This window comes from Alosa alosa, chromosome 14 (assembly GCF_017589495.1).
Source record: "Alosa alosa isolate M-15738 ecotype Scorff River chromosome 14, AALO_Geno_1.1, whole genome shotgun sequence".
Taxonomy (NCBI): domain Eukaryota; kingdom Metazoa; phylum Chordata; class Actinopteri; order Clupeiformes; family Clupeidae; genus Alosa; species Alosa alosa.
Genome location: NC_063202.1, coordinates 14,213,093 through 14,226,680, shown reverse-complemented (window position 1 = coordinate 14,226,680; position 13,588 = coordinate 14,213,093).

Sequence of the window (13,588 nt, the reverse complement as noted above, 5' to 3'; positions counted from 1 at the left end):
GTGTGTGTGTTTGTGAGGGGGGGTCAAACACACATGCTGCTTTTGTTTTTCTTTTTCTTTTTCTTTTTTCAGAAAGACCAAAGCACTCTATTTATCGCATAGAGCAGCATGGAGCCGCTACAAACACACACACACACACACACACACACACACACACACACACACACACACACACACACACACACACACACACACAAAATAAACAGTGTGACATTTTCATTCAAGACTTTAAAAGGCAATCAGCCACCTGTGGATTTTAGCAGGACACTACCCTGTAAAACATACTCATCACAAACCTCTCTCTCTCACACATACACACACACACACACACACACACACACTTGGGTGATTGACCTGCCCTTTATCGTAGTAACGGTGAATAAACATCAATGTCAATACATTGACACATATTTACACACATACACACACACACACACACACATACACACACACATGTGCGCACGCGCATACACACACGCATACACACACGCAAACACACACACACACACATACACAGACAGAGAGAGAGAGAGAGAGAGAGAGAGCTACACTGTTTGTATCTGTTGCATGTCCATTAGGATACCATTCTCTTGTACCATTCTGAGCAATATTCTGAAGGATGTGAATTCTTTGAATGTAAATGTCGGATGGATGATGTACAATTACATCAGCATTATAGCACTACAACCCAGCATATGTACCACAGTGCTGAAATCTGTGCAATACTGTCTCTAACTGTAAGTAAACACCATCTTCTTGAAGGTAAACACCATCTTACCTCATCTCAAAGACACCAACTTCTTGTAAATGACCTCCTGCTTATTTCATCACCATCTAACTAAAAATAAACACCACCTTACTGTAAATAAACACTACCTAACTATGAATAAACACCACCTTACTGCAGATAAACAACATCTAACTATGAATAAACACCACCTTATTGTACATAAAGAACATCTTAGGCTACAGCATCTCAAAGAAACACCATCTTACTGTAAATAAACAACATCTTACTGTAGATGAACACCATCTAACTATGAATAAACACCATGCACTTACTGTGAATAGGGGGGGGGGGGGAGGGGCAGTTGGAGTATAGGCTATATGGTGTAAGTATTTGAGACAGAGGGGTAGATAGAGGGTAAATCTGATACTACGAATAAAAGGGCAGATAAAGCGTAAATCTGGTGTGCATTCTACAGATAGAGGGGCAGTTAGGGGGTAAATCTGGTAGCAGTTAGAGGGTGAATCTGGAGTAGGTACTCCTACATCAGTGGAGGGGCCGTTAGAATATCAGCAGCCCCTGACAGGCATTGAGTGGCCTGAAGAAACTCAATTCCAGTGACTGTCTGTGTCACACACACACACACACACACACACACTCATGCTGAGCTCAGCTCATGTCATCAGACTTTGTAGGGCTCTGATGCTTGATGACTGTCCTAGCAGCAAGACACACAATACTATACTGTAGTCAATACTGTAGTGTATATGTGTGTTTTTGTGTGTGTACTGTATGAGTGTGTTTGAGTGTCACAGACGCACACTCGACAGAAGACAGATGCAGATGGCATCCTCCCAAGGGTGTGTTTGTCTGGTTCTCTCTGGTGTCATTTGCTTGATTGCTCTGCCTCTTCCTTCCTTTTCTTCAGTCTGTGTCTATCTCTCTGTCTCTCTTTGTTTTTGTGCTATACTTAATGTCTATCCCTCTCATTCTTTCTCTCTTACTTTTTGTCACTTGTTCTTTTTTCTATTTCTGACTGTCTGTTAGTCATGTCAGCTCCATCACTCTTTCTCTCTCTTGGTTCCTCCCTCCTTCCATGTCCTCCCCCTCCCTCTATTGCACACTCTCTCTATTTTTGCCAGTTTCCTCCCTCCCTCAGTCCAACCTCGTTCTACCCCCACCTCTCTCCTTTATCTCTCTCCCTTCCTCTCTCTCTCTCTCCCTCTCACTCACCCACCTCTTTCCCCCTCTCTCTCTCCATCTCTTTTCAACTCACTCCCCCACCTCTTCCTCTCTCTTTTACTCTTCTCTCTCTCTCTCTCTCTCTGTCCCTGTATTTGTCTCTCTCTGGACTGCAGACAGATGGGGGCTCCTGTCTTTTCCACAGCCACAAATTACCCAGATAATTCATCACTAGTGTGTCTGTGTGGTTGTGTGTATATGTCTGAGAGCTGTGTGTGTGTGTGTGTGTGTGTGTGTGTGTGTGTGTATGTGTGTGTGTGTGAGAGAGAGAAAGAGAGAGACAGAGAGAAGAGAGAGAGAGAAGTGTGCATGTGTGTGTGTGTGTTTGTTTGTGTGTGTGTGTGTGTGTGTGTGTCTCATGTGGTCCTTCTGTCTCAGATCTCATTTAGAAGAGATGTGCTGAACTAAAGTGTATTGATCTACCATACACTTACCAGAGGGACTAACAGGAAACAACACACACACACACATACACACACACACACACACATTCACATAGACACACAACATAACAGATTTTCTACAGTTGCTCTTCTGAGATTAATCTGTGCAAAAACATTTTCTCTAAATCAATTTCTTTGAGTCTGTTTCTTGAGAAGTAAGAATGTATCCGTCTGTGTGTATGTGTGTGTGTGTGTGTGTGTGTGCGCCCGTGTGTGTTTGTGTGTGTGGGGGTGGTGTATGTGTGTGTCTGTGTGATTGAGTGAGAGAGTGTTTGTATGTGTACATATGTGTGTGTGTGTGTGTGTGTGTGTGTCTGTGTGTGTGTGTGTAGCTGTGTGACCTCTTGGGGGTGGATCCACCCACACCATCGCTGAGAACAAGGTGTTAATGATCACCGTGGCAACCCCTGACTACTAATTATTGCAGCTATTTACAGATGTACAGACACACAGACACACACACACAAGTACACACACATTAACATACACTAATACACACTCATAGATACACACTAACACCATAATAATAATAGTAATATATATGAAAACGTAATACAAACACACACACACACACACACACACACAAACAAACCTTACATAAATTCAGATGTAACAGGTAGTAAACCCACACACACATGCATCCACACACCGCACATAATAAGATAATAACACACTTGTGTGTGTCATTATGAAGATAGAGACAGATAGGGTCAGCACAGTGACGAGCGCACTGCTGTTACACACACACACACACACACACACAGGCACACACACACACAGGCACATACACAGACACACACACATACAAGGTTAAAGATGACAGCGATGTGCTTGCTGATTAATTACTGCTGAAAGTTTTTGAACTCGCCTCCACAAACACACACACACAAACTTCATCTTGGAAGAACAGATTTAAACTTTCACCCCCACCCGACACAAACAAACTTCAGCATGAAGTTAGGAGGAACTCAAACTTTCTCTTACAACCAAACACACACATACACACACACACACACACACACACACGAAAGTCCCAGGAGTCGGAGTAGCAAAAATATAAACAATATTTATTTTCTGACTGTAAAAACCGTCAAACAACAATGTCAGCTTGACTTCAGTCGGTAATGACAAACAAAACAGGCCTGTCAAGCTACCTTCTCTAATAAATATTCACATAAAACTACCTGACCTCCTCGAAAAGAAAAATGCAGGTGAGTCTTCCGCAAGCTTCCTGCTGCGCTGCCCGTAACCTACTCTGAGGTGCAAAAGTAAAACAAAATTCACCGTCCCATCACCAGGCACGCAAGAGAATTTACAAGAGAATTTACAGGACAGGAAAAAGAAAAGCAGAACAGCAAAGCGGTAGAGTCAGTTGCCCCGTATCAAATATTAAACGCCTATGTGGAAAAACAGCAGTGTCACGTGCGAAGGTCCGCAAGGGAATGAGCTGCGGCCATGATGGAGTGGGCGGCTTTTAAAGGCAGGTCCAACCCCCTTCGTCAGTACAGAATCAAGGACACCTGCACACAATTACAGGCAGTGACACACAACACACAAGAGAACACACAGCGTCAGGCAACAACAGGGGAAACCTCAAGGCCACATAACATTGCATCAAAGCCATACACGCCAGACTCGCTACCAACTATATAGACTCCTGCATGATCCCTGCGAAGCACTTCTTGATGCTGGCTAGAGACTTTGCCAAGTACACTTTCTGCAAGGGCAAATTTCTGAAAATGCTTCAGACAGACACCCATCCAACTCAGAGCCACTGTGTGTGTATGTGTGTGTGTATGCATGTGTGTGTGTGTGAGAGTGTGTGTGTGTGTGTGTGTGTGTGAAGAAGCTATGAGAGACATGACGAAAGATGAGGATTCCTCCAGGAGAAACAGGGATTATGCTAAAAAACAAATGAAAGTAAGTGCTATTGTGACTCCTCAGCGCTGGTTTTGGTGTGTGTGTGTGTGTGTGTGTGTGTGTGGGAGGGGGGTATATGTGTGTGTGTGTGTGATTGAGTGAGAGACTGTTTGTGTGTGTGTGTGTGTGTAAGCTGCTGTGAGCCGCTGCCAAGTCTCTGCTTAATAGTTTGTTTTTAAGGAGCTTAACTGAGAGGAGCTCTCAGCATTTACAGTATAAGAGAGAGGAGACAGCTCTCTCCACAAATACAAATACTCTAATTATAAACAGAGAGAGAGAGAGAGAAAGAGAGATGTATTTATCACATTTTCAAATTGCGCCCCGGATCTTTTATTTACTTAGGCTGCGAAAGCACCTGGCTTTTATTTGGGGCAGGCTTGCATTCGAGGCAGGCCTTTATTTCTTATTAGACTTCTGTTGTAGAATTTTATTCTTAGAAATAAAGTAAAAGGCTACTCTTAAAGTGGGCCAACACTGTTCAACACTTCCTGTAACCGGCATACCAGTAGGCTATCAAAATCAACGGTTTTCAGCAGCAGAGAGATCCTTTTTCTTTCCCATATTGCTTGAAACCTGTGGCATGCTTGTGGAACATCCTTCTTAAGTAGTTTTCCTTTGATTGGGCACACCTGGCAAACTAATTATCACAGGTGTCTGAGATTGATTTCAATGATCCAAAGAGCCCTGAAACACAATACCATCCATGAGTTTAATTGAAAAACAAAAAAATAAATGTTTATGACACTTAAATCCAATTTGCATAATAATTTGGAACACGGTGTATTAACAAACAATCCTAAACCGTTTTTTTTTTGGCATTTCACGTCGCAATGTTTTTAAAAATCAACATGCAGTTACAGCTCTCCATTGCGAGAGAATATTTGTGCATTATAACTAAGGGATGCAATAACACCACCAACAAACAATCACTGCATGTAAACTAAATGTAACATGTCACTGTAAATCAAATTAAATTCTTTCTCCTCTTTGCAATGTGTTTTCCTACAGATTCATTTAAAACATGTTCATGCTTCATGATACTGCTTCAATCCGTAGTGTATTTTATTATGCTACTAGGCTATTTGCTTTGTCTTACTCTTCAGGCTATTTATTCATCATCTTACATCCTTCACAGTACTTATAGCGCACACATTCTCACCAGCTAAGACCTGTCACTCATCATCGTAGGGGAGGTTTTTGGCATTATTCCCGCGTATAATCATCAGCCAATCAAGGTGATCACTTCAATCAAGCTTGTGCATGAGTAATCATGTCAACCATAGCAATGGAGCTCTTATCATATATTAGATAGATAGATAGATAGATAGATAGATACTTTATTGATCCCCAGGGGAAATTCAAGATTAGGAGTTGTCACTTTTCCTTACTAAGAGTAGGCAGTGTTTCCCCTACAATGTATTCATCAGCGGCGCAGCGGCGCTCTTGGAATTCAAGCGCCACTGCAAAAAATGTTGGCTAATTAAAAAAAAACAAAAAAAACACGCAAGTGAACTTCAGGAACAGCTGCCGTTCGTTCAGGTTTGATGTCAACAAATAATAGTAGGCTAACGTTGAAGGCGCAGTCAGGGATTCCACAGGAGATCATGCTTGTTTGTGTTTATGTTTAAGTTTATTAGCAGATGCAATTTTGTGCAAAAAAAGGTAGCCTACATTATGTTAACCAAGGAACCAAATTAAACACACCAGCGAGATAGCTCGCCCCTACCTTCAGTAGCCTATTCCCAGATAAATTCCACGCATTGCTTCGTTTTTGTTTGTGATACAGGTACGACGGAGTATTAGGGCCACACATGAAGGAAAAAAATATTTTTGCCATGATGAGATTAAACTCGACATGTCGACTTTCGAGAATAAAGTTGAAATGTAATATCGACTTTAATCTCGACGTGTCAACATTAAACTCAACATTTTGAGAATAAAGTTTGGAGAGAGAACGACCGTTCGGGACGATTGAAAGGGAGGACGAATGAAACAATGCAACAAGTGCAACAATGATTCAGAGTGTTCGAGTGCAACAATGATTAGACATAGGCCTATATCATGTGGACAAAACATAGAACATATTAACCTACGTTGCTCAGCCAAATACTTTGCTGTTAGGTCCTTATCAGCGGAGTTACAGGCGATAAATCACGATGGTCAAAAGTAGCCTAAAGCGTCATAGCGGTTTATTTATTTATTGTAGGCCTATTATTAAAGTGTTGTTCTAAACATTTAGTTGTTGCATCTAAATGTTCAACTTCATGCTTATGCACTAGAGGCATACTAGGCATTCTCCCCAATCCTAGACTTTCAAGTTGCTTGTTTGTAATGGATGCAAAACAGCCCATTGCTGAATGTCTATGGAGGGACGAATGAAGCTGTCCTCCCGACCACCCCATGTAGGCTAGTAGCCTACTTGCACACATATGCACACAAAGTGCATAAATAAAGTGCATGCACACATATTCTCTCACCGGATCAAAATAGTATATATGCTTAGGCTGTACCTGTGTTTCTAGCCTCCTATAGGCTACGTATTGCAGGTGAGACATGGAAAAGCAGTTTTAGAAAAATGAGTTTTGCCATGTTATCCTATGGAAAGTGACGCCCGTGGGTCATGAAGGGCAGTTATTTGGATGTGCAGTGGCCTTAACCACATAAAACAGAGTGAAATAACATTTTGTATAGAAACATTATATCATTAGATACATTTATTTTTCTAGCTATTTAGCCTAAACGGTATAGTATTTCCATAACCGTGAGACAGCACTTCACGATGACGGCAATGATAGTTAACAGACAAGACGCAATCTATCTGAATATCTGCAATCTATCTGAAATAACACCTATTTGAAGCCCATTTTTCATGTAACATATTGTGTATTAGTGTAGGCTACATAGCTTAAACTGTGTAGGCTATGTTTAAACAGTAGGGCCTATTACGAGTTTAATGTCAGCATGTCGACTTTAAAGTCGACACGTCGAGATTAAAGTAGATATGATATTTCAACTTTATTCTCGAAATGTCGAGATTAATGTCGACATGGGGACTTTAAAGTCAACATGTCGAGTTTAATCTCGCCATGGCAAAATATATTTTTTCTCTTCATGTGTGGCCCTAATTCTCCGTCGTATACAGGCAATGCTTTCAAGCCCTGTGTTGCTAAAATACCTAGGCTGTGAAACTAAGGTCTAGCTAGCCTACTGGTGGGTTTAATTGAATTTGAGTAATAGGATATGCAACCATTTACATCTGGAGATAGTTTGTAATTCCTGTAGAGCTCACCAAAGCTTTTTGAGCATTTATTTTACCAAATGACATGGAAAACATAATTCATTTCATCCACAGATTCTTATGCACCATGCACAACAACGCTAGTAAATTAGCTTAAAACCGTGAGAATCAAGCAAGCCCCATGGGCCGTCAAAGCCTTAAAGTGACAGGCACTCAATTCGACTTGCATAGCACCAATACAGTGTAATGACATGAAAGAGAAGTCTATATAGTTTATACAGTGCTGTGCAAAAGTTAATAAAAAAAAATAGGACATCAATTATTTTTGAATGTATCATGTATCATAAATAATTCTAAATAGTAATAGTTTGTACAGTGGCCTACAGTGTACAGTTGTACAGTGGCTAATTACTAATAATGTAAATGAAAAGGTGAAAGAAAAAACATGAATAATCCTGTTCAAGTACTGCAATAATCATGCTTTGTAAATGCTTGTGTTGATGGTTATGTCATAATTTGTAACACTCAATCTGAAAAAAATCCACCAGAAGTCACCATTTAAGGAGTCATTTTTTCAACATTTTCTTTTTTTGGGGGGGTTCCTACGATTAACAGCACCGCTGCTGGAAAAAATTCTAGGGGAAACTCTGGTAGGTCTGAGAGGCTTTGTGAATAACTTTTAAGAGAAAACTCCTAGCTAAAATATTTTAGTGCGATTTAGGAGTACTCATAGTGGTAAGATAAAATGCTTTGTAAACGGGCCCTGATCCCTAATCCATGTGATTTTTTTAATTGGCATATGCACTAGTAGATACTGGTATTTTTCTTCGAGGTTTATGTGCTGCTTGTTTAATTGATATTTATAGCTTAAATGTTGACTGAAATTTCAAAGCTAAAAGTTGTGGAGAGAGGCTAGCTTAAAGATAATGTTCTTATGTCAATAATAAATTTCAGACAAAACACATTTGGTTAGCCTATTGTAGTAGGGCAACTTTAGATGATAGGTTGGTTGTCAACAGGTTTTTAGAATGCTATATTTTCCAAACTTGATTGCGTTAGCTTACGTTACGCTAGTCAGCTCATTCACATACAGTACATCGTGTAAGCTTTGCTATGAGGGGGAACACAAACTTTATCTTGATAAAATACATTTCATTCAGCATGGTAACTCGTGTGATTATTGTCTTTAAACCTGATATAAATTAGCTTGCTAGATGGCGAGTTTTATGGCGTGAACTGAACCATGGGCTGAACATGACATGAAGTAGGCTAGTGTCCACGACTCGTGAACAAGGGGATTTCAGTTATGAATTTCAGGGGAAGCTGTAGGAGCAAAACCTAGAATATTATAAGTTACTGTTGTTGTTACTGGTGCGTGGCTCTTGTGTCCCTTGCCAGCCGAGTCCTGTGCCACTATCATTGTTCCAAATGGGACAGTGGCACAAGCGGTAGGCTAGTGTGGCACGAGCGTGGTCGTGGGACAGTGTAGCCTACAGTAGGAGTTTTTGCTCCTTCTGATGATCGATTTCAGTTCATTTAGTTTTCAGTAATTTTACATTTCGTGTTGGTGTTCTTGGTGTAATTTCGATTGCTTTGTCTGCCAAGTAATTTGTCAAATACATAGAAGTTTGCATGGAAGAGACTGACGTGACGAGGGCATTGCCTTATGGGTCAGTGATCTTTGTCAGTATGACAAAATGTCTTTTTTTGATAACTGAAAAGTGTAGTAGTCAGGTTGATAGGGCATAGATCACTCTGAAAGTGATCCCTAACAAAATCATTCTTCATGTTGTTATTGTTATAGTTTTTGTATGGACGTGTGGCACCCCCAACCAGCCTTGCAAATGGTTGGCTGTGTATGGGTAGGCTATGTAAAACTCTTGCTGGCCTCTTGCTGGAGATGGCCTCTTTTAGGTTTCTGCTAATTACTTAATGTGTTGTCCCAAGTAGGCTATACACTGAGTGTTACCTGCTCTGTTCTCTCCCTCCATTCTCCACTGTGCCTGTTCTGCTTATCCAGGACCAAGGATGCAGAGGACAAGAAGGGTGTGCGATATATGACTGGAATGGTCAGATAAGATCATTTTTATGTTTGAGGTCCACACGATGGGGCCCCTTCCACACCTCCCATAACACTCCTGACTCCAGCCAAATCTGCTGCATCCTCCTTACCATGTCCCTCTTATAGTTGTACATAGTAATGGAGGGAGGTGTGTTGATCCAGCATCTTCCACACCTCCCATATTGTTCCTGTTGTATTTTATTGAAACAGTTGATTGTCTTATCTTGCAGTATTGATCAAACTTTTCACATTTCAGTTGTTATTGATTCTTATTTAGCCTAAGTGTTTTTGACATGTTTGTGGCTTAGTCTTAAAATGTTACCAAGGCTGTGTGGTGGCCACCTTTATGCTACAATGCATTAAACAGATTTAATGCATTGATCAAACTTTTAAAATTTAAGCTGTTAGGCTACTGATTGCTATTCATATATTTGATAGACGTTTATTGCTAATCTTACAAAGATCAAAGTTGTAGATTGGGGGGGGGGGGGGGGGGGGCACCTTCATCTTCATCTCACCAAACGAACTGAAAAGGACACTGGATCTAATGACCACACACAAAAAGGATACAAAATGCATAGCCTACGTTTTGACAATGTAAGTGAAGTATATGTAGCGTGATACAGGCAAATGTAGGAATCCAATAACAGCTTAATGTCCAGCAAGGAAACAAACGTTCAATGTTAGAAGTACCAAAGAACATATTTTAGATCGATGTTGCAGACCAATTATACTCGCATTATGTAATTGGCACTATAATATAAGCATGTTAACACGTAATAACACTCGTTTTTGGTTTGTTGTAATGTTTCCCGTTCAATAACGCACTCACTGCTGTCTATCCCATTGAAATAACAGGACACGCAAAGAGCTGTTCTGTTGAAGCGTACGTGAACCACGTGACCGCATGTCGGCGACTTCAGAGTGTTGCAACTCTCTTTTTCTATGGCTCTGATCCCTACTCCATCCGCTCCATACAGCTGATCCCTACCCCCATCTGATCCCTATTCCAGCGAAACCCTACCGCTAATCCCTACCCCAGCGGATCCCTACAGCTAATCCCTACCCTAGCTGATCCCTACAACTGATCCCCACAGCTAATCCCTACCCCATCTGATCCCTATTCCAGTGGATTCCTACAGCTGATCCCTATTAAAAACTATTAAATGCCCCGAGTTCACAATAGCAACAAAACCCATACATGAATATTCCCTTCATGAAACATACAGCTAACTTGGGCACAAAATTTCAGAAGAATGGAAGGAGTAAGTAAACACCATCTTGTCCGAGTTTACATCCAGGTTGGACTTAAATGACAGTTGCCCACTGGCTCTGACCATGAAGTTGAAGGCTATCGGACAGGAAGTGCTGTCAAAAGTACAACATCTGTTCACCAACATTCGCATACAGCAGAAAGTCCTAAGTGAATTTACAGTTTTTCTCGATCGTTTTGATGCCTGTGTCAACTCTGACATCACGTTCTCAAAACAGTTAACACCCATGTCTGAACAAAAGCACTGGACAACAAAGTAAAAAATACGCCCATCAATATGAACCAGTGCAGCCTTACATGTCCTGTTGACATGCCAGTGGCATTTCCTTGCTTTACATAGTTATACTTTACACAGAAATACTCAAAATCAGAAACAATTCCATGCCATTATTCTCAAAACTTTGGCTGAAAACTGAAATACCATGAAAAATATGGGAATATACAGTAACAACTGTGTTCAAATTAGTCATTGTCCATTCGTTCATGACGATAGGGCCACAGGTTCTCATCCACATCGCATTCGATATTTTCTCTTGCAATGCATCGAGGGAAAAATCTCCTTGCATGGCATATCCAACCCTGACATTCTTCGGCACCTATTTCCCGGGCCACAGCAATCATGGCATCTAGCAAGGGCATCTGGTCATAGGGGCGGTGATCGTACACTTTCCACCTCCAAACGCTGAAAAATTCCTCAATCGGATTTAGAAAAGGTGAATACGCTGGGAGGAACTGCATCATCATGCGTGGCTGTGCTGCAAACCATTCATTGACTAAGCGAGAATGGTGGAAGGCCAAATTGTCCCAAATGATGACAAACAGAGGCATGCCAGGCCTCAGCAGCCCTCTCTGTTGAGATGGTATCAGTTGGTGACGTAGTGCTTCAAGAAAAGTGATCAGACGTTCAGTGTTGTAAGGGCCGATTGTAGGAATGTGGCACAGGACACCATCATTAGAGATGGCAGCACACATAGTTATATTGGCGCCCCTCTGTCCTGGCACTGTGACAATGGCCCTGTGCCCAATGATGTTCCTTACACGTCTCCTCACTTTGGACAGGTTGAAGCCAGCTTCATCCACATAAATAAATGTATGTGCCCCCTCTGCTTCAAGCTCCATTATTCTCTAAGTGAAAATACAAAATCAGGAAATATGATTGCAGTTGCTTGTGTAATCTATATGCAAGGCATTACAATACAGGAACATATCCTTACCTGAACATACTGGAATCTGGCCTCCTTTACCATTTCAGAGTTCCTTTGAAATGGAACTGTACAGCTGTTTCATTGGCAGGTGATTCTTTTTTAAGACACGGTCAATGGTAGACACTCACACTGTTGATATTTCGAAATGTGCCCTGATCTGCAATTACTGCTGTCTGTATTTCATAGTTTTATTGCATTGTTTGCCACAACTATATCTACAATGGCAGCCTCCTGTTCGAAACTAAATATTTTCCCTCTGCCACCAGTGTGTGGTACAACCCATTTGTGGACTCTATAAAGTATGATGAGAGTGAGGAAACAATTACTGAATTTTACTGAAGACAGTTTGGTCTACCAACAAAGGCAATATGGTAACATTGACTTACCTATTCTCATTTTGAAAAATTCGGACAATGGACACCACAGTGCTCCGTCTCAAAACTGGTTGTACTCTTTGACCAGCTTCTCTAAAGGACAAGCCATGGTTTACGTATTACGTGGTCAATGATTGTTGCCCGAATTTCATCTGACACTTGAATTCTTCATACTACACCTCCACCACGCATACAGACTCCTCTTCCTCGGGCTCCTCTACCATGGCCTCCAGGGCCGGAGTGGGGACACTTTCTAGCCCGGGAGTTTCAGGCCCAAGACCGGCCCATGTTTTCCATAGTGGTGGAAATTGGATAAATTAAGCAACATTTCAGCTCTTACTATCCTGTAGTTTTTATTAGTACCATGGTTCAACATATGTGTAAAGGTTATAATTCACTTCAACTGAGAAGTTAACAAAAAATATTCCACTATTCCACAAGTTAACAAAAACAGAAAGAAAGAAAGAAAGCCGTTGAAATGTAGCCTATCCCACACTTCCACAAAGAGGCATATTGAACTAATGTTTAGGCTATGTTTTTGCATGGGTAGGCTACAGTATAGCCTAATGTTGTTTGCTGTCCTGAGAATTTTCGGTTTCTGTGGTAGCGCCCCCCCTCCTCCACAACGCTGCATAGGTGCACTGGAACAATCCTTCCTAAAACGCATTAAACTTTCGTTTACAAAGACGTGAAACTCACCGAGTGGTCAGGGGTGTTCGCTGATATGCTCACACAAAAATCGCTGCAAAAGATGCTTTCCAACAGGTGTTTTACCATACTGTGGAGCTATTTTTCCAAACGCCAGCCCAGTTGGTGGCGATAATGCACCTTACACCGTCTTGCCAATTACAAGCAAACCACTGGCATTTCATTGAATACACAGAAGAAGCAGAAGATCGCTGTCTTGAAGTATTTCGCAACAGACAGCTAAAAATGAGGCGATTTTGTGCAGTTCAATTGTGGAAAAATTAAGTAGCAAAAAGTTGTCACAGACTTCCTTTCAACGATCCAGAAAGGCTAAAGTTGTGGCTGGAATTTCTGGGGTTGGATATGAGCACACCTGCTGAGAATCTGCAGAAAGCTGATCACCGTGTCTCTGCGGTC